The sequence below is a fragment of the Meriones unguiculatus genome, chromosome 1, assembly GCF_030254825.1.
Source record: "Meriones unguiculatus strain TT.TT164.6M chromosome 1, Bangor_MerUng_6.1, whole genome shotgun sequence".
NCBI lineage: Eukaryota > Metazoa > Chordata > Mammalia > Rodentia > Muridae > Meriones > Meriones unguiculatus.
In genome coordinates this window covers 141,054,919-141,075,478 of record NC_083349.1, presented here as the reverse complement: position 1 = coordinate 141,075,478, position 20,560 = coordinate 141,054,919, and positions in this window count along the sequence as shown.

The window sequence follows — 20,560 nt, the reverse complement described above, 5'->3', positions numbered from 1 at the left end:
TACAACACCTGTAGATTTTTTTTTTCAATGCAGTTTATTCAGGAACCTTGAACAATCTTCTGACCCTGGGGAAAGCCAGCCCACAGCTTAAATAGCCTCTGGGTAGCCAACCCAGGCATGCCACGGGGGCAATGCAGATAGGTCCACATACATGGAAGCAAGCCAGATCCTCGGCCTTAGCCAAATGTGGAATTGTTCGTGACAGAGAGCACTCACCATCGGGAAGGTGGAAGGCGGAAACCAGCTCCATCTTTAAGGCATAGCATTCTGCAGCTCTCTACAGTTTCCCCTTTTTGTTTTAGACGCATCAGGCAAGAGTAGAGGTCTGATCTCTGATATTAGAAATAAATTGGGACTTTGTACCGATGTTCATTTAGTGTCATCCACCCAAAGAGCATCAGACCTGTGCGATACCTTTTTCTCAGAGGCGGGACCTGGGGCATGTCGCATATTCTGAGCTTTTCTTCTTATGTAGTTATTTACACCTTTGATTCAAATTTTTGGTCATTTTGCTGTAGAAATTTGTGTTATGCTAAAATGAATGTATTTGTTTTGGGAAAGAATGCTTTTTGAAAAAATGTTTTGTTTTTATTATATTTATTTTAGATTTTTGGTCTTGTTTTGAGATGGGAATTATTTTATTTGTGTCCAGTGTTGGAACAGAACTATCTGTGTAGTCACAGCTCACCTGAAACTCATGACCATCCACCTGTCTCTGATTTCCTAATTCTTGGATTTGGACATGAACCATCAGTTTGCCTGAAACTTAAACCTTTTAATGCATACCCTGTCCTCCCTCCAACTCCTTCCATGTTCTGCTTTCCATTCCCAAGTAGATTGTCTCATTTCCTTTGATTGGTATTATTTCACTAAAATACACATGGATAAGTATGCTCAAATATCTAACTACAATTTGCTCACTCCATTTTTGTTGTTCATACAGTCTCAGGATTGACTATTTGGCATTGGACAAGGAATTAAGCAACTCATTTATGGGAGAGATTAATTTTCATTTTCACTAACCATTAGTTGTCTGTAGTTCTTTGTCTAAAAGTGAGACTCTGTTTTTGTTCTCCCTTTTATGTTAGTATGCCTATTAACAATGCCATTGTGTCCATCTTTTCTATCCATCCATTTCTAGGGAATACTATTTCATAGCAGACTTCCTAGTACTCTGACTTTTCCAATCTTTCTGCCACCCACCCTTTCCAAGATGTTCCCTGAGTAGTAGATGCAGAATCTGTGATCTATATATATGCTTTGGGTGTGTGTGTCCAGTTAAAGTTTTATATACATGTCTCCACTTGCTGTAAAGAACATTTTCTTTTATGAGAGGTGGTAGCTAGATCTACGGGTACAGAATATGGTTTGGAATATGTTCATCTATCGAAGTGGTGGTACTAGATTCTCTAATTAGAGCTCAGCCTTACGAGAAACCAGGTTGGCCAGCATGGGCACAGTTACCCTTAAGTCTAATTAGAACCTAAGTCTAGCCAGACATCAGTGGTTACCGCCAGCATGTAGTGGCACCTTCCTGCACATTTACAGATACCTCGCCCTAGTGGCCATTGTTGTAGTTCATGCCTCCTGCAGATAGATCAGATTATGAGTTCCTTCCCTCTCTTTGTAACTAGTAAATTATTGTCTGGTAACATGGAAGCTAGACTGCAGAAATGAAGCTTTCAGGATAAACCTAACTTGAATATTTGCTCTTAAGCCTGTGGTAAGGGCTTAACTTCAGCCCCTGACAAGCAGCTAAGGGTTAACATCAACATTATGTGTGGTTTGGCGAGTCATCTGGACTATCCTGACCAACCATAAGAAAAGAATTTCACATGCCATGGTACTGAGACTTCTGTTAGGCTCTTGTGAGTAGTATTGCCAGCCCAGGCGGCATGATGTCATTTAACACACACACACACACACACACACACTCACATTTATATGTACTTTGTAGTATATGATTTGGAGAAATATAAAATTATGTAATTTCTTGAATTTTTAATCAAATATCTAAATTTTTAAGTGATTGTTTTCTTATTTTTAACCCACAAAGCTGTTCTTACATATAGTAAAGCACTTGAGGAATGTCGCAGAAATTTCTAGCTGAGTAGCACCTGTGGAGTGTCTGCAGCCTTTTTATACCTATTGACAGTAGCCACAGTGAAATGGTGGTGAGACAAATGGGCAAGTGTTTTGTACTTCCATTCACAGCATTTAAAGAACACTTCATGTCATAAGACAACAAGTCTTACCAGAGTGTAGGGGTGAAGGCAGCACAGAAGGACCAGCTTGGCCTCTCCATGTTCGCTAAGCTGTGTGGGAGTGGTCATGTGCAATGGGACCTTGCTAAAGGTTTGTGGAGAGCAATCTGTTGTCTTGCCAACAGCCTAGAATGTTTGAGGGCTTCCAGGGAAGACCTTTGGCTCACAACCATATTGGATGTTTGAGTACTGGAAAATTCCAGGTTGGGTACTAGAAGCTCCATTTAGAGAGAAGACATGGATGGGACTCTGTCCCCCCAACTATTTGGAGACTGCATTAAAATCACCTTCATAAGTTCTAGGAAGTTCCACTGCACTAGGTGCCCTCAAGTGCCCTTAGTTCTAGCTGTCTCCCCCACATTCCCTCACTTCACTCCATCTTCCATCCCATACCCACCTGATCCTCCTTTCTATCCCTCCTGCCCCCCAGTCCACCCATAAAATCTATTTTATTTCCCCCTTCCTTGGAAATCCCTGTGCCCTGCCCTATGTCTAATCCCTTTCTCTATACCTAGCCTCTCTGAGTCTATGGATTGTAACTTATTTTTATTTGCTTAGCAGTTAATATTTACATTTTGTAGTGTCTTTTGTATAGGAAAGTACTCTGCTACAAAAATAGAAACATACACACCAACACAACCGCAAACCCTTTGAGCTACAAAGCTGTCCTGAATGCAAAATATGCTAGGGTAAAGATGGCACAAAGATTTGTTAGTAACCAAATAATGTCCAATTAGATTTAAGACCCACAGCTTGAGATGGAACCCATACTCAAAACTGTTTGAGTGACAAAGAACCAACGCTTGGATATCCCAGACACCTGGTATAAATGCAAATACTACTGGTTTACAGAAACTTCCCCCTGCATCGGATGAGAATGAAAACAGAAGCCCAAAGCCAGACATTATGCAGGAGTAAAAGACCTTGGGACAAACAACTGTAAATGAGATATCTCCATCACATCCTTCCACTCAGAGCTTAGGGAAGCCTATACAAGAGTGTAAGAGCCAGAGTGGGATAAAGGACTCCAATTGAATACAGCCCTCTAAATCAAATGAGCAAAGCTCATACAAATTCTCAGAGATTGAAGCAGCAGGCGCAGGGCCGGCACAGATCTGCACCCGGTCCTCTGCATGCACATTGTTAACATTCAGTTTAGTTTCGTTTTAGAACTCCTGAGTGTGTGAGTGAGTGGGTTTCTGATTTTTGTGCTTTTCTTGGGCTCTTTTCCTTCTGCCGGTTTGCCTTCTCCAAATTTGACATGTTGGATTTTGCTTTATCTTATATGTTATTTTATTATGTTTTATTGTTGTCTCTTTAAAACCTGCTAATGAAAGACAGAAAGGAAGTCTGGAAGGGAGAGGAGGAACATGGAGGAGTAGAGGAAGGGAAAACAGCAAAGACACAATCTTCTTTCCTGTCTTTTTTTATTAATGAACTAATATTTAACTTTTATTAATTACACTTTATTCACTTTGTATCCCCCCATTAACCCTCCCTCCTCCCCTGCCAATCCCACCCTCCCTTCCCCTATTCACGCATGCCCCTCCCCAAGTCCACTGATAGAGGAGGTCCTCCTCTCCTTCCTTTTGATCTTAGTCTATCAGATCTCATCAGGAGTGGCTGCATTGTCATCTTAAAGAAGGGTTGGAGTCCAATGTTCAGTATTGTTTTCATGATTCTTTTACACTCACTTATACTCAGAAGAAAAGGAGAAAGGAAACAAAACAACCTACTGCTAGTAGATTACTCACAAAACAAAAAGGCAAACTATCCAGTGTGGCTTCGTTCAGGGAAGGGCCTGCCTTCGAGGTAGGTCCACAGTGTTTCATTTGTTTTATCATGAGGGTTTTCAAGGGAACTAGTGAGAAAGAAGACATTATTTTAGTACATAGTTTTAAGAAAGTATGTTTTGTTTTCGAGTCAAATCGTTCCCCCATAATCAATTTAAATGAATTGCCTTGGCTTGTTCTTGGCATTCTCCTGTGAATGTGTGTGGTGAATAACCTTTCAAAATAATTTATTGAAATGTCTATTAATGTCAATCTTTACTCCTGCCTGACAATCCCTGTCAAAATGACATGTGCTGGATATAAGAAGTGCCTGTGCTATAGCAACTCTTGATTAGAGGTATAGTTTGTCCTTTGATCTTTCTATTTGATTAGTCCTACTGAACTTTAGTGCCTGCAAGTGATGGAAAGCACAGACCAAAGGCTGCATCTCAACAGCTCAGCAAACGTATCATGATGCTGATATGAATCCTGATTAGATGTCCCTGTAAGCCTGCACAACATGTGTTTGTCTTTTCCTGATAAGACTTTTAAATTCCCGATGTATCATTTTGATATTTGACAGAGCAAAGGGAACAGAAAAAAGCAAAATTCAATATCAGCTAAAACATTTTTCTTCCCTCAATAATTTTTAAAGTTTCCTGAAGAGAGTCCAACAGAAGTTATTTGACTGCTAATTAGATGTTATTTGAGCATTATAGAATCAAATCATAATTATAATAAATTATAAAAATCATTATCTGTTTTATCTCACTTCATTGTTGTAGAAGTAGGGAAGAGGCACAGATTCATTGCAATTAACAGATTATTGCTTGGAAGACTGTAGAAGTAACTCACCTCACAAAGACTGAACGTAGCCTCTAGTTCCAGGTGTTTTACTCAATGGAGTAGGTAAACATTAAACTTTCATGTATACATACAAATTCATGAAATTTAAGTTATAATACACTAAAAGTGTGTATATTCTTCCATAGTATGAGAACTTTTACAAGGTTAGTATTATACTAGTTACTTTCATATTACTGGGACAAAATACTATGACCGGAAGTAACTTAATTTAATTCAGGCTTACAGTTTCAGAGAGAGAGAGTCCATAATGGCAGGGGAATTGTGGCATGATAGAAGAACAGGAAGCTGGGCTGTTGCCTCACAATAACAGATAAAAACCAGAGACAGCAAACTGGAGTACAAGACTGTAAGCTCCAAAAGCCCACCAGCGATATCCTGTTGGTTCCTGCAATGATCCTATTCTAAATGTTCATAACCTCTCAACAGAAGCACAAACTGGAGACCAAATATTCAAGTATATGAACCATTAAGGGATATTTTTTTATTTAAGCCACTACAAGTATCATTCCAAAAGAGACACCCAAGGAGTCCCTCTCCATTCTCTACCATACCATGTAAGATGAGTTCTCATTAGACAATGAGAATTTTGTTCATTGAGGTCAGACTTGTGGGGACTCTCATGGACACATTTCAGTTGGTTATAAACAACCCAGTGTATAGCATTTTGCTATAGCCTAAATTTTAGGCTTTCCTGGAGAGATATGCTTAACTAAAGTTGATTTATCTTGAAAACTAAAATTATGCTCTAACTCTGGAAACTTGCCAGTCACTCTGGCCAGAGAAGCAGATAGGAGATCTTTAAACCAACCTTTCTTTCTTTCTTTCAAATCCAGTACTCCAATCTTATCCCCAGCTTTGTAGCAAACCAACTGCTGAAGCCTCCCTTTCCCCTCAGTACACATCTCCAACAGTCATGCAAATCTTTACCTACAGCTTCCCTCTCCACCCTATTAATTAATTTGTTTATTTATTCACTGTACATTCTAATAGTAGGCCCTTCTCCTCCTGGTCTCACCCTCCCTCCCTAGTCCTCCTATGCCCTCTTCCCTATCCTTCAGAAAAGTGAAGCTCCCTACCACCAACCCATCAAGTATCATCAGGACTGAGAGCATCCTTTTCCTTGGTGGCCTGGTAGGGCAGCCCTGTCAGAGAGAAGTGATCTAGAAGCAAGTAAGAGTCATTGTCAGAGAAAGTCCCTGTTCCTCTTACTAGAGAAACTGTAAGAAGACTAAGCTCTTCATCTTCATCGGGTACATATGTGTAGAGGGCCTATGTCCAGTTCTGCTTCCGATGTCTATGTGCCAACCAAGGACCATGCATGAAGAGGACCTAGAACCACTGCTCAAATGTAGCCCATGGCAGCTCAATCTCCAAGTGGAATCCCTAGTAAGGGGAGCAGGGGCTGTCTCTTACATGGACTCAGTGACTGGCTCTTTGATCACCGCCCACCCCCAACCCCCAGGGGCGGGGTCCAGCCTTGTCAGGCCACAGAGAAAGAGAATGCAGTCAGTCCTGATGAGACCTGATAGGCTAGAGTCAGATAGTAGGAGAAGAGGACCTCCTCTATTAGTGGCCTAAGGGAGGGGCATAGGAAGAGAAGAGATACAAAGTGAATAAACCTTAACAAATAATAAATCAATAAAAAGTCAAGAGAAAAAAAGAAAAGGTCATTCATTCTTTTCATACCTATTCAATGCAGTACAGTAAGTCTTAGAACAAGAAGACAACTCATGGAAAACCAGGGGATATAAATTAGAAAAGAGCAGCACACAGTATCTTTATTTGCAGATGATACAATAGTGTATAAAGGTGACCAAAAAAATCCCACTGAAACTGATAAACACTTTCAACAAAGTAGCTGGATCCATAATTAATTCACAAAAATGAGTAAGAACTAAGAAACAGGTATTCAAATGTCTGAATTATTGAGACATCTTATTTAAACTACTACAAATTTAGAAGTTATTATATCAGACAGATATTACAGTTAAGGATACAAAACGATAAAAAGAATGATGGGGTTTAACAGTAGATGGAATGGGAGAAAAGACACAAACAGCATCTATACTCTATGTATCTACCAATTTCTTGCAGGTGCACATTTATTTAACATTTACAAATAGCTGATGATTAACACAAACTAATCTTTGAATTTTGTTATGTTTGTCAATGAATATAACAAGTAAATATTTTCTCTTCATTTTTTGATAAAATTAGAGAGGTGGATTTTGTGAGTTTCTATTATAAATCCGAAGTAAGTACTTGTTAACGTATTTACTGAAATAGTGTCATGTATAGGAATATCCTTTTCAAAGGACACACTTGAATTATTCCATTAAAGGCATTCATTTCAGCTAAGTAATTATTTTCAAGAGGCTCCTGTGTAAATGAAAATGTCTAACTCCTTTAGCCTGTTATTTGTGACAAATGATTTTGTTAGTTAAGAGAATATTAAAAACAATAATCCCAAGGAACTATAATATATGACAAATATTTTGAAATCAATGGGAAAATATGTCTTATTCTTTTATCATCATGGACAGAGCCCTCGAGAACCATAACATTTTTTTTTCTGAGAACCCACATAATTGCAGTGCTAGATATTTTGAAAGGGTAAAAATCATGATGGTGAAGAGACAACAGACTGGGTTCAAAGCTGTGGTCTAGAAAAAAGTAATTATAATCTTAGTGCCTAAAATTCATGAAACAGACTACAAAAGCATTTACTCTCCTGGATTATTAGGAAATTAAATGTACTTTTACCTATAGAGAGTTTAAAATGTCTGTCTCAGTAAATTATGCTTAGTATTAGATGTTTTATCAGCTGATGAAAGGGAGAAAGAAAGAGAAGCAAAATCAAAATACAAAATAACTAAATGACTTTTATTTTATCTAATGAATTCAAATATTTAGAGAATAAAAACATTATCAAAATAGTAAATAAATTCCCAAGACCACTTTATTTATAATAAGAGATCAACACTGACAAATTAGTTTTTAAAACATAACATTTAATGCCTAAAGAGAGATTTGTTAGTATAGTTGTAGTCAGGATCCAGGTCCAGATCACTTCTCTCTGACAGGGCTGCTCTACCAGGCCACCAAGGAAAAGGATGCTCTCAGTCCTGATGACACTTGATGGGTTGGTGGTAGAGAGTATCACTTTTCTGAAGGATAGGGAAGTAGGCATGGGAGGAATAGGGAGGGAGGGTAAGGCCAGGAGGAGAGGGGGGATCTTAATTTACAGATTAAGAAAAGGTATATAACCTTGAACCCCTGCTCGGATGTAGCCCATGGTAGTTCAGTATCCAAGGTGGGTTCCCTAGTTAGGGGAACAGGGACTATATCTGACATGAACTCTATGGCTGGCTTTTTGACCTCCCCCTCCCCCCAAGGGAGGAGCAGCCCTGCTAGGCCACCAAGGAGGATTTTGCAGCCAGACCTGAAGATGTCTGATAAGCTAGGGTCAGATGAAAGGGGAGGAGGTCATTCCCTATCAGTGGACTTGACTTGGAAAAGGGCAGGGAGAAGATGAGGGAGGAAGGGTGGGATTGGGAGGAAATGAGGGAGGGGGCTAGAGCTAGAATACAAAGTTAATAAACTGTAACTAATATTAAAAAATAAATTAAGTAATTAAAAAATTTTTAAAAGAAAAGATATATCTTAAACATCAATAGAAACAACTAAAGAAATATGTCTGTTTTTGTGATAATATCATGCTATTTTTATTACTATTGCTTTGTACTATAATTTAAATCAAGGATGATGATACCACTATTGGTTTTATTATTATTGTTGTTATTTTTATTCATTATTGTTTTAGCTAGCTTCGCTTTTTGTGTTTTTCCACATGTAGCTGAAAGTTTTCCAATCAAGATCTGTAAAGAATTGTGTTAGAATTTTGATGGTGATTACATTGAATCTGTAGATTTCTATTGTTAGGAGGGCTACATTTACTATCTTAATCCTACTGATCCATAAACATGGGAGATCTTTCCACATTTTGATATATTTCTTCAATGCCTTAAACTTTTTGACATACAACTCTTTCACATACAACTCTTTCACTTGCATGGGTAGAATTACTCCAAGATGTTTTATATTATTTGAGACTACCGTGAAAAGTATTTTTCCCTAATTTTTTTCACTCCTTTTGTCATTTGTCTAGGAGGCCTAGAGTGAATGATCATTGTGAAAAACTTGACTGTGTGAATTAATGGAAAAATTAAGAAGACTTCAGAACTTTTGGATAGCAAAGTTGTTTTAACTGTAGGGAATTCTCTATCCTAGTAGTAGCATTAAGAGTATTGTGGACTATGGTGGCCCCACTCAAGGGGTTTGGTGGGGGAACAATATTAACAACTGAACAAGAGATTACTTCTGTGATATTCTAACATAGAATGTGGCTATAATATGCCTTTTTTTAATAAGAATCTGGTTGAAGCTAAATTTTAAAATAATACTTTTAATAATACTAAATTTTAAAATAATAACTTCTTCATGAGAGGAGACCTCAAGACTGTTTAATATTGACTCTATTGTGTAGTTATTAGTGATAACTCTTATGCAGGTCAAAGATGAAAAGGAGAAATTGGGGCAGAAAGAAATGCAAAATGGACAATTTGAGGAGAAGCAGGAGATATTGATGCTACAGCCAAGGCCTGAGCTGCAACAGAGAAAGAGATTCAAGGAAAAACTGAATTGTAAAGGGAAGCAAACCCCCATGGCCAACCCCACCCAGCTAGAAAGGAACAACAAGCTTCTGCAAATGTGGTCACGGGTGCCACGCACACCCAAAGTTGGTAGCCACACTTGGCACTGTCATCCAGGTGGTGCTAGTTTTAGAGGCACAAAGGATACAATAATAAACAGGTGCCAGGATCTTCCTTTCTGCTTTCAATGAGCCCCTGAGGCTAGATGTGTGGCAGAAGAGCCCCTTCAAGACTGCCCTTCAAAGTCATTGCATAAAGCCATGGACAGGAAGCCTGAATTGAGTTGGTGATCTCAAGATGTTGGATATGTCAGACCCATGGCACATTTGTCAAAGGAGCTCAACACACATTTAGTGGAATCAATCTGGTAGAGAGAGGTATAACTTACAAACAGCAAAACCGGTGGGCAGAATTAACTAAGGCCTTTGACTCGGGCCATGCAGGCACAAGATTTGGCATTTACCCTGCTGGATTTCAGACTTGCTTTGGTCCAGGATTTCCTCCCTGTGCCCACATTCTTCCCATTCATAATAGCAGTGTATATTCTGTGGCATTGTGTATGGGTAGCATTTAATTTGTTTTGTATCTTTTTATAGGGGTTTACTAATAAGAGATTGACTTTAGTCAGTGTTGTAAAAGGCTGGTCGTATGGTATGGGTGTGAGACTATGAAGGAGCAGGAAGTGCAATGTGGTGGTTTGAATAAAATCTCACCCGTCATCAGGGCGTATGCATACTTGGACTACAATTGGTGTCAATGGATGCGGAATTTCTGGTAACAGGGCCTCAAGCTATATTGAGTTCACTGTACCTGTTTTCTGTTTATGGTTATGCTATGTGCTCTGGGTTCTCAGATTCCACCTCAGCCACCATGTGGGCCACCTGCTGTGCCTACCTTTACTGACCCCAGCCCTCTGGAACCATAAGCTTAAAATAAAACTTTCAGCTTTGTAAGTTGCCTTGTCGTATTGTTTTATCGCAGTTATAGAAAAGTAGTTAATACACCATTTAGTCTAAATTGGCCTGTGTAGTCCTATCATTGTAGAATCTCCAGAACGTCAATACGATTTGCACCCCATCTTCCTACTTCTTATATTTCATGATTACATATTTCTGCCAGTCCTTGTCTATCATCTTTTTTAAACCTTAATTCCAGTAATATCTTCTTTGTTTACTTCCTGAGTGCAATCACACAAGTCATCAATCAGCCATTAATTAGACCAGTTATAAATCATCTTCCCTAACATGAAGATGCTATGCTATCACGTATTTCAGAATGAAGGCCAAACTCCTCGGCAATGAATAGGGCATTGCTCTATAGAATCTCTGATTTAACTGTTGCATTACCCTATAAGAAAAAGGGGAAACCTGCCACCACCTTGTTACAAGCCGCCATTTTCTGGTTAAGACCACTGTAACATGTAACACAAAGGAAAAACTAATAAATGGAAATGCCTAAAATTAAAAAAAAAATGGTCTTCATTGCAAAGGAAACCACCAACAAAGTGATGAAAAATTCTAAAGACTGGAGAAAAGTTTACTGGGTATTCAAATGACAGAGTATTACTCTATAGAATATCTAAGTAACTAAAAGTATTAACAGCAAGAGAACAAGTAATATAATTAAAAAGGGTCAATGATCTGAATAGTCACTCATCAAAAGAAAAGATAAAAGCGACACACATATTTCAATATTATTAGCAATCAGGTGAATTGCAACAAAACTACAATGACATTTTATTAAAAAAAAAAAATTACCAGCAAGGATACAGGGAAACATAGGCATAGACACTGCTGATGGGAATAAACTGAATCAATCCCTTTGGAGAATAATATTCCAGTTTTTCACAATAAAACAAATATGACCATGATATGATACAGGTACTCTACTCTTGGTTGTTTATATTTAAAGGAAATGATAAAAAATATTTTAAATCTGTTTATCGTGGTACTATTGACAATATCTAAACTATGGAATCGGCCTAGATAACCACCAAAAAAATAATGAATAAACGGAAGTCTAATGAGCAGAAGATTAGACTGTGCAGAGATTAGAAGCTTCCGTAGGCCTAGGGGTGGTTAGAAATTCTCTGGTCTCAGCCCAAGCCATCTATTCTTATAGCTTGGTTACAGTCCTCATTTCACCCCCTCACTGAAGGAAATAAAAGCATTTATAAACATGGCCTCCTGAACTTTTATAAAAATGAATGAATGTTACATGTGAGCAGGATAACAAACTCAAAAGTTCCGGATTGGTCTATAAGGCTGTCACATGGAATCAATCTCATAAATTCACCAAAATTTTATTACATTTGAAACTATGCAACTAAATCAACTAATTTGTAGGCAAGCACTTCCAACCAACTATGTGCTCTGTTTGCAGCTTTTCAAATTATCTTCTGGTGAGAGATTTTAATTCAGCAATATGGCTACTCCGGCTGGGAAACAGAAATGCCCTCAGCATACTTTAATCCCAAACAATGAAGGTAAAGTTAGTCTGCAGAAAAAAGCACAAATGTTTGAAAGCAGTCTAATTTAGAGTCAGACAAAGTGAAGAATGAGAGAAAGATTTGACAGAATAAGATATACCCAACTCTTACAAGAACAGCAGGGGAAAGAGAAGCGGGAGCCGTTTTACCAGGAGAGTTTCACAGCGACAGGTTGAGGAGAGAACAAACTAGGAACAGGTAAAGACAGAATGAACCAGAAAATGAGAAGCAGCAAAAAGATCGTAAAGAGCCAGAAAGAGTGAGTTTATTCAGCAGTAAGTCTCAGAGGCTGAAAACCTTCTAGGCCTAGATTAGATTGTACAGAGGCTAGCAGCTTTCAGGAGTAGGCCTAGTTTAGCAACTTGAGGCAGTGAGCCTTTGAGACAATTACATCGGGAAAATAAAAGTTACTTTAACGGTTTTCAACATAAAATGTCTTGTTTCCAACAAGCACCTAAATGATGTACACTTGTTGCATTGAAACTTTATAGAACGCTGAGCATAAATATTTCCAGCATTGCTTTACTATATACTTTCAGCAGCTCATTATTGTGACATTGCAGAAAAAGAAAGAACAAAGAATTTTTAAAAAATAAGAAAAAAATAGATACAAAATTGCTCTTTTTGGAAATATGTTTGAGTATGTGGTCAAGTCAGTGAAAATGAAGTTTATGAATAATATTAGTTCCCCATCTCTAACAATGAATCAAAACCAACTTAAAAGTTCCTCCAAGCTCCAAGCAAGTGAGGAAGATATTGAGAAACTGGCTTTATAAAGCAGGCATCAATTTATCATCCATGAGAATAGGCCTTCATCAAAATGCTTTTTTAATATTTAAAATGGTTCAACCACAATAATGTATTTATAATTGGCTATAAATTTGGCAACTATAGATGTGAATTGTAACATCAAAGTCAGAACAATGGAGTACTAGATTAGGAAATATCTAGAATACATGAAGTACAGTGGAATGGAGGAGAGCAGTTAAATTACCAAGTGACCTGAAAAAGTTACTCAGCTAGGTCCACACTTCTTAATGATGAGGATGGTGCTTAACAGGGAATAACCTGAGGCAAGTCTTAATTATAAAATAGTGTAAGCAAAATTATATATATGTCTAAGGCGCAAAAGAGGACTGTTGTTTGAGGCATCAGTGGTTGAATATTTATTAATCCAGGCGGATGTTATGTTAAAGCTGATACAACAATTAGATGATATTCAAAAGTAATGGAAAGGGTTTCTGGAATAATATAGTGGTTTTCACTAAGCCAATCATCATGCAATTAACACTAAATTTCTGACAATATCTTAACAACAGGTAACTGGAAGCAAGCTCTCACAGGAATGTAATATAGAAAATCAATACATTGAAGAGTAAGGCAATTTGAAGCCCACAAAAGAAATTGTTGCTATGTGATCACACGACAGTGTCCAGTTCAACCACTGAGCCAGAAAGATCACTGACGGTTGGGCCTAGAAGCATCTGTGGAAGAGAATGGTTATCAGAAAAAAAAAAAAAACAAAAAAAACTATAGGTGATATAAGAAAGGAGGGGATGGACAGATTTATGTCAGATTGACCTGAACTGACCAATCTAATCTAATAAGTAGAGCATTATTTCAGTATATATTGAATTTATTATGTAGCATATTGCAGAGTACACTTAGATATGTTTTTTTTCTTAACAGTTCCTGATACGGACATTATTATTTTCATTTTGCAACTTAGAATATATTCTGTAAGGATCAGCTTCCTTGGAGTCATATCTCAGATAAGTGGTCAGACTAGTAGTTAAATTCATGTCTTCAAATTCCAAATTGCAGCATAATTTTCATGATAGCACAGAAAATTTGAAGTGTAGTTAGATGTAGCAAAATTAAGCTGCTTGAAGCCAAAGATAAGAAACAATCTTGAAATCTCTGAAGAGGTAAAATGACACATTATTACCTAGAGAAAAACAACACAAATTGTGATTGTCTCATCAGAAAATACATAGGTCAGAATCAGTAGAATAGCATAAAAATATTATATTTAAAGAAATATTACTCCAAAATTCTATATCTATTGGAAATATCTTTGTTTTTTATTTTATTTTATGTCATTAGATGGGAAATAAAAGGGATTTTTTTACAGCCTGCCTGCTGTGTGTAAAATGTGACACAAAGGCTTTAGGTAAGAGGAAAGGATGCTATGTTATAACTTGTACCTTTAATTAATGAGTAAATTAGAAGTGATAATTGTCTAAGACACTAAAATCACTCTCTAATTGTATCAAATATTTACAGATTTGTGACATGAATATTATAAAATCAGAACTTTCATTGCATATGCATCTAATATTTATGACAGCTGAAACAGAGGGGAAACGAACTTGAAAGATGTTTGTAAGGTTTCAAGCTGTCTACACTTAAAGTGAATCTAAGTAGCATTAACTCCAGCTGAGTTGTAAAAGAATTGTGAAGACAGAGCCTGAATATTCAATGAAAAGGCAAGGATATTTATACTTCATCCTAAGGACACACTTTATATACAAAGTTTCAGCTATACTGAAACTAAATAGGATGAAACAAACCTATTATACTATTGACAAGTATAAAAACATCCAAATGAAAAAAAATGTATTGAATAAAATAAATTCAAATGTGACCATTAACAAAAAATATTATTTGAGTCAAAAAAACTTTGTAATGAAAAATAACAGCAGGTGAAAAGATATAGTAATTACAAATGTACTACCATCTGATAACAAAAGTATTAAAATTCAAAAGCAAGGGAGAAGAATTCAGAGTCATGACAGGGGATTTTAACACAGTTCTTTTAGGATAATAGAATAACTAGCATAAACAAACTGACAAAAACAATAAGGACAAAGAAGAAAGGAATAAACTTACTCATCTCCTAATGGCCCTTCGAGAACTCTGTCCAATAGCTATGTACACCCACTTTCCCCGTGTTGACTGCATGTTCACCAATAAACGTCTCAGGCTGAGCCCCAAATTTTATTTTATCAGACTTCAAAGAACACAGTCTTGCAGAGTATCTTCTCTGACAGCAAATGAATTGTGCTATAATTCAGTATGAATAGGGCATATCAGAAAACCTCAGCTGTACCCGAGACACGCTCCTTAATAACCCACAGCCCAGTAATGGCATAATAGACACGAGCCCTGAACCAGAGGGATGTGTAGGGAATTACCCCAGCTTACAAAAGGAATACATGATAGCAATAAGGAAAAAAATAGTTCTTTTGATGGAGTATTTTAAATATGTAAGAAATGCTGATATTTTAAAAGACTTCTGTTGACAAAGGAGAAAAATACTGGGCAAAAATAACTAAGATTTTGGTATGTGTGGATAAGTATATATACAATGTACTCAAATATATACAGGAGACTGTGCTATCTTTAGTATTGACTTATAAGAATTCCTTCTATATGCATTTACATTAATAAACAATCTAAATAACACCATTATTAGAAACAGGACAAGAACCCTTGAAAGTGTTCTTTATATCCAAATTAATGGTTTTAAATATTTGTAAAGAAAGGAATTATGGTACCACTTGTACTTTACAAAAGTTTGTTTTTAAAACTAATGAACTTATAAGGAGATAAAACTAAGTGAACAGTTTGTTTTAAGCTATTTACTATTTCCTATAGTGGGAAGTTCTTGAGCCTTCTATATGTCACCACATTATGAAATGTGTGAAATGATTCATCTCTCAAAATCAGCTATTTGTTCCTAGGACTCCCCTTCTATATTAATTTTGTGCACAAGTAACTGACATATTCTTAGTGTCTTGCATGTCGCATGCCATGATTGTGACTGGGTTATAGAGCATCTCTATTTAACTTAAACATTGTCCTGTTACAAAGATGTTGAAAATCGGAATTCTTATTCTTTATTTTATTTTTTTCTTATCAGTTATATTTTATTAACTCTGTATCCCAGCCGTGTCCCAATCCCTCATTCCCTCCCAGTCCCTCCCTCCCTCCCTTATCTCCACCGTGCCCCTTTCCAAGTCAACTGATGGGGGACCTCCTTCCCATTCATCTGATCCTGTTTTATCAGGTATCTTCAGGACTGGCTGCAAAGCCCTCCTCTGTGGCCTAACAGGACTGCTCCTCCCTTTGGGGGTGGGGAGATCAAAGAGCCAGTCATTGAGTTCCTGTTAGAAATAGTCCCTGTTCCCCTCACTTTGGGAAACCAATTGGTTACTGAGCTACCACAGGCTACATCTGAGCAGAGGTTCTAGGTTATATCCATACATGGTCCTTGGTTGAATGTCAGTCTCAGAAAAGACCCTGTGCCCAGATATATTTGGTCCTTGTGGAGCTCCTATCCTTTCCCCATCAGACTAACTCCCCTTCTTTCTTATGATTCCCTGTACTCTGCCAAAGGTTTGGTCATGAGTCTTTGCTTTGAAAACACTGCTAGTTAGAGTCTTTCAGATGCGCTCAGTAGACTCCTGTCATATGTTCAATGCACATCCCATCTGTCTTTCTAAATGAGGATTGATCATCTTACCCCATGTCTGCTCTCTTGATTATCTTTTTTAGGTATATAGATTTCATTATATTTATCATATCTTATAGGTCTACATAAGTGAGTATATGCCGTGTTTGTCTTTCTCCTCCTGGGATATTTCACTCAGGATGATCTTTTCTAGATTCCACCATTTACCTGCAAATTTCATGATTTCCCCCTTTTTGATTGCTGAGTAGTATTCCATTGTGTAAAAATACCACAATTTCTGTACCCATTCCTCCGTTGATGGACATCTGGGTTGTTTCCAGGTTCTGGCTATTACAAATAAAGCTGCTATAAACATGGTTGAGCAAGTATCCCTTTAGTGGACTTGAGCAAACTTTGGGTATATACCTAGCAGTGGTATAACTGGGTCTTGAGGAAGCACTATTCCTAGTTCTCTGAGAAACTGCCAGATAGCTTTCCAGAGTGGTTGTACCAGTTTACATTCCCACCAGCAGTGGAGGAGGGTTCCCCTTTCTCCACAACGTCTCCAGCATGTGTTGTCACTTGAGTTTTTCATCTTGACCATTCTGATGGGTGTAAGGTAATATCTCAGGGTCATTTTGATTTGCATTTCCCTGATGGCTAATGAGGTTGAACATTTCTTGAAGTGTTTCTCTGCCATTCCATATTCCTCTGTCAAGAATTCTCTGTTTAGCTGTGTTCCCCATTTTTTAATTGAATTACTTGGTTTGCTGCTTTTCAGCTTTTTTAGTTCTTTGTATATACTGGATATTAGTCCTCTGTCAGTTAAAGGGTTAGTGAAGATTCTTTCCCAATCTGTACAGTCATTTTGTTTTGATGACTGTGTCCTTTGCTTTACAGAAGCTTTTCAGTTTCATGAGGTCCCATTTATTGATTGTTGCTCTTAGAGCCTGTGCTGTTGGTGTTCTGTTCAGGAAGTTGTCTCCTGTGCCAATGAGTTCTAGGCTGTTCCCCACTTTTTTTTTCTAACAGATTTAGAGTATCTGGTTTTATGCTGAGGTCTTTGATCCACATGGACTATAGATTTGTGCAGGGTGATAGACATAGATCTATTTTCATTTTTCTGCATGTGGACATCCAGTTGGACCAGCACCATGTGTTGAAGATGCTGTCTTTTTTCCATTGAATGGTTTTGGCTTCTTTGGCAAATATCGAGTATTCATAGGTGTGTGGGTTTATTTCTGGGTCTTCTATGCGGTTCCATTGATCCTCCTTTCTGTTTTTATGCCAATACCATGCAGTTTTTATTACTATTGCTCTGTAGTACAACTTGAGATCGGGGATGGAGATACCTCCAGATGATCTGTTGTTGTACAGGATTGTTTTGGAGATTCTGGGTTTTTTATTTCTCCATATGAAGCTGAGAATCTTTTTTTCAAGGTCTGTAAAGAATTGAGTTGGAATTTTGATGGGAATTGCATTGAATCTGTAGATTGCTTTTGGCAGAATGGCCACTTTCACAATGTTAATCCTACCAATCCATGAGCACGGGAGATCGTTCCATCTTCTGATGCCTTCTTCAATTTCTTTCTTCAGAGACTTGAAGTTTTTCTCTAACAGGTCTTTCACTTGCTTAGTTAGTGTCACCCCAAGGTACTTTATGTTATTAGTGGCTATTGTGAAGGGTGTTATTTCCCTAATTTCTTTCTCGGCCCTTTTGTCTTTGGTATACAGGAGGGCTTCTGATTTTTTTTTTAGTTGATTTTGTATCCTGCCACTTTGCTGAAGGTGTTTATCAGCTGGAGGAGTTCTCTGGTTGAATTTTTGGGGTCGCTCATGTATACTATCATATCATCTGCAAATAGTGACACTTTGACCTCTTCCTTTCCGATTTGTATCCCCTTGATCTCCTTTAGTTGTCTTATTGCTCTGGCTAGGACTTCAAGTACTATGTTGAAGAGGTATGGAGAGAGTGGGCAGCCTTGTCTTGTCCCTGATTTCAGTTTCTTTCCATTGAGTTTGATGTTGGCTATAGGCTTGCTGTATATTGCCTTTACTATGTTTAGATATGTGCCTTGTATCCCTGATCTCTCCAACACTTTAAACATGAATGGGTGTTGGACTTTGTCAAATGCTTTTTCAGCATCTAAGGAGATGGTCATGTGGTTTTTCTCCTTCAGTTTGTTTATGTGGTGGATTACATTGATGGATTTCCGTATGTTGAACCACCCTTGCATGCCTGGGATGAAGACTACTTGGTCATGGTGGATGATATCTTTGATGGGTTCTTGGATTCGGTTTGCAAGTATTTTATTGAGTATTTTTGCATCAATGTTCATAAGAGGGATAGGTCTGAAGTTCTCTTTTTTTGTTGGGTCTTTGTGTGGTTTAGGTATCAGGGTGACTGTCGCTTCATAGAATGAGTTTGGTAATGTACCTTCTGTTTCTATTTTGTGGAATAGTTTGAGGAGAATTGGTGTTAACACTTCTTTGAAGGTCTGGTAGAATTCCGCGCTGAAACCATCTGGCCCAGGGCTATTTTTGGAGGGGAGACTGTGAATGACTGCTTCAATTTCCTTGGGGGATATAGGGCTATTCAGTCTTTCTACATGATTTTGACTTAATGTTGGAAGATGGAATCTATCAAGAAAATTGTCCATTTCATTTAAGTTTTCAAATTTTGTGGCATATAGGCTTTGTAGTATGACCTAATGATTGAATTTCCTCAGTGTCTGTAGTTATGTCACCCTTTTCATCTCTTATTTTGTTGATTTGGATAGATTCTCTCTTCTTTTTAGTTAGTTTGGCTAAGGGTTTGTCTATCTTGTTGATTTTCGAAAAGAACCAGCTTTTTGTTTCATTGATTCTTTGAACAGTTTTGTTTCTAATTGATTGATTTCAGCCCTGAGTTTGATTATTTCCAGCCATCTGCTCTTCTTGGGTGTATCTGCTTCTTTTTTTTCTAGGGTTTTCAGTTGGGCCATTAAGTTGTTTGTATGTGATGTTATGAATTTCTTCTTGCAGGCACTTAGTGCTATAAATTTTCCCCTGAGCACTGCTTTCAATGTATCCCATAAATTGGGGTATGTTGTGCCTTCATTTTCATTGAATTTTAGGAAGTCTTTAATTTCTTTCTTTATTTCTTCCCTGACCCAGCTGTCATTGAGTAACAAGTTGTTTAGTTTCCATGTGCGTGTCAGTTTTTTGTTATTTCTGTTGTTGTTGATGTCTAGCTTTAGTCCATGGTGGTCAGATAGAATACAAGGGATTATTTCAATCTTTTTGTATCTGTTGAGGCTTGCTTTATGACAAACTATATGGCCTATTTTGGAGAAGGTTCCATGAGGTGCTGAAAAGAAGGTATACTCTTTTGATCTGTAGACGTCTATTAGGTCCATTTGATTTAGGGTCTCTATAAGTGTTTTTATTTCCCTATTTGTTTTCTGTCTAGTTGATCTGTCCCATGGTAAGAGTGGAGTGTTGAAGTCTCCCACTATTAGGGTATTAGGATCAATGTGTGATTTAAGCTTTAATATTGTTTCATTTATGAATGTAAGTGCTCTTATATTTGGGGCATAGATATTCAAAATTGTGATGTCCTCTTGGTGGATTTTTCCTTTGATGAGAATATAGTGGCCCTCCTTATCTTTTTTGATTAACTTGGGTTGAAAGTCTATTTTATTAGATATTAGGATGGCTACTCCAGCTTGTTTTCTGGAACCATTTGCTTGAAAAACATTTTTCCAGCCCTTTACTCTGAGGTAGTGTTTATCTTTGTTGCATAGGTGTGTTTCTTGGATGCAGCAGAATGTTGGATCCTGTTTCTGCAACCATTCTGTTAGTCTGTGTCTTTTTATTGGGGAGTTGAGTCCATTGATGTTGATAGAAACTAGTGACCAACAATTGTTACTTACTTTAGATGTGGGGTTGGTGGTGTCACTGAGTTTCATTGCTTGTATTCTTTTGGGTTTTTTTTTTTTTGTTGTTGTTGTTGTGTAGTT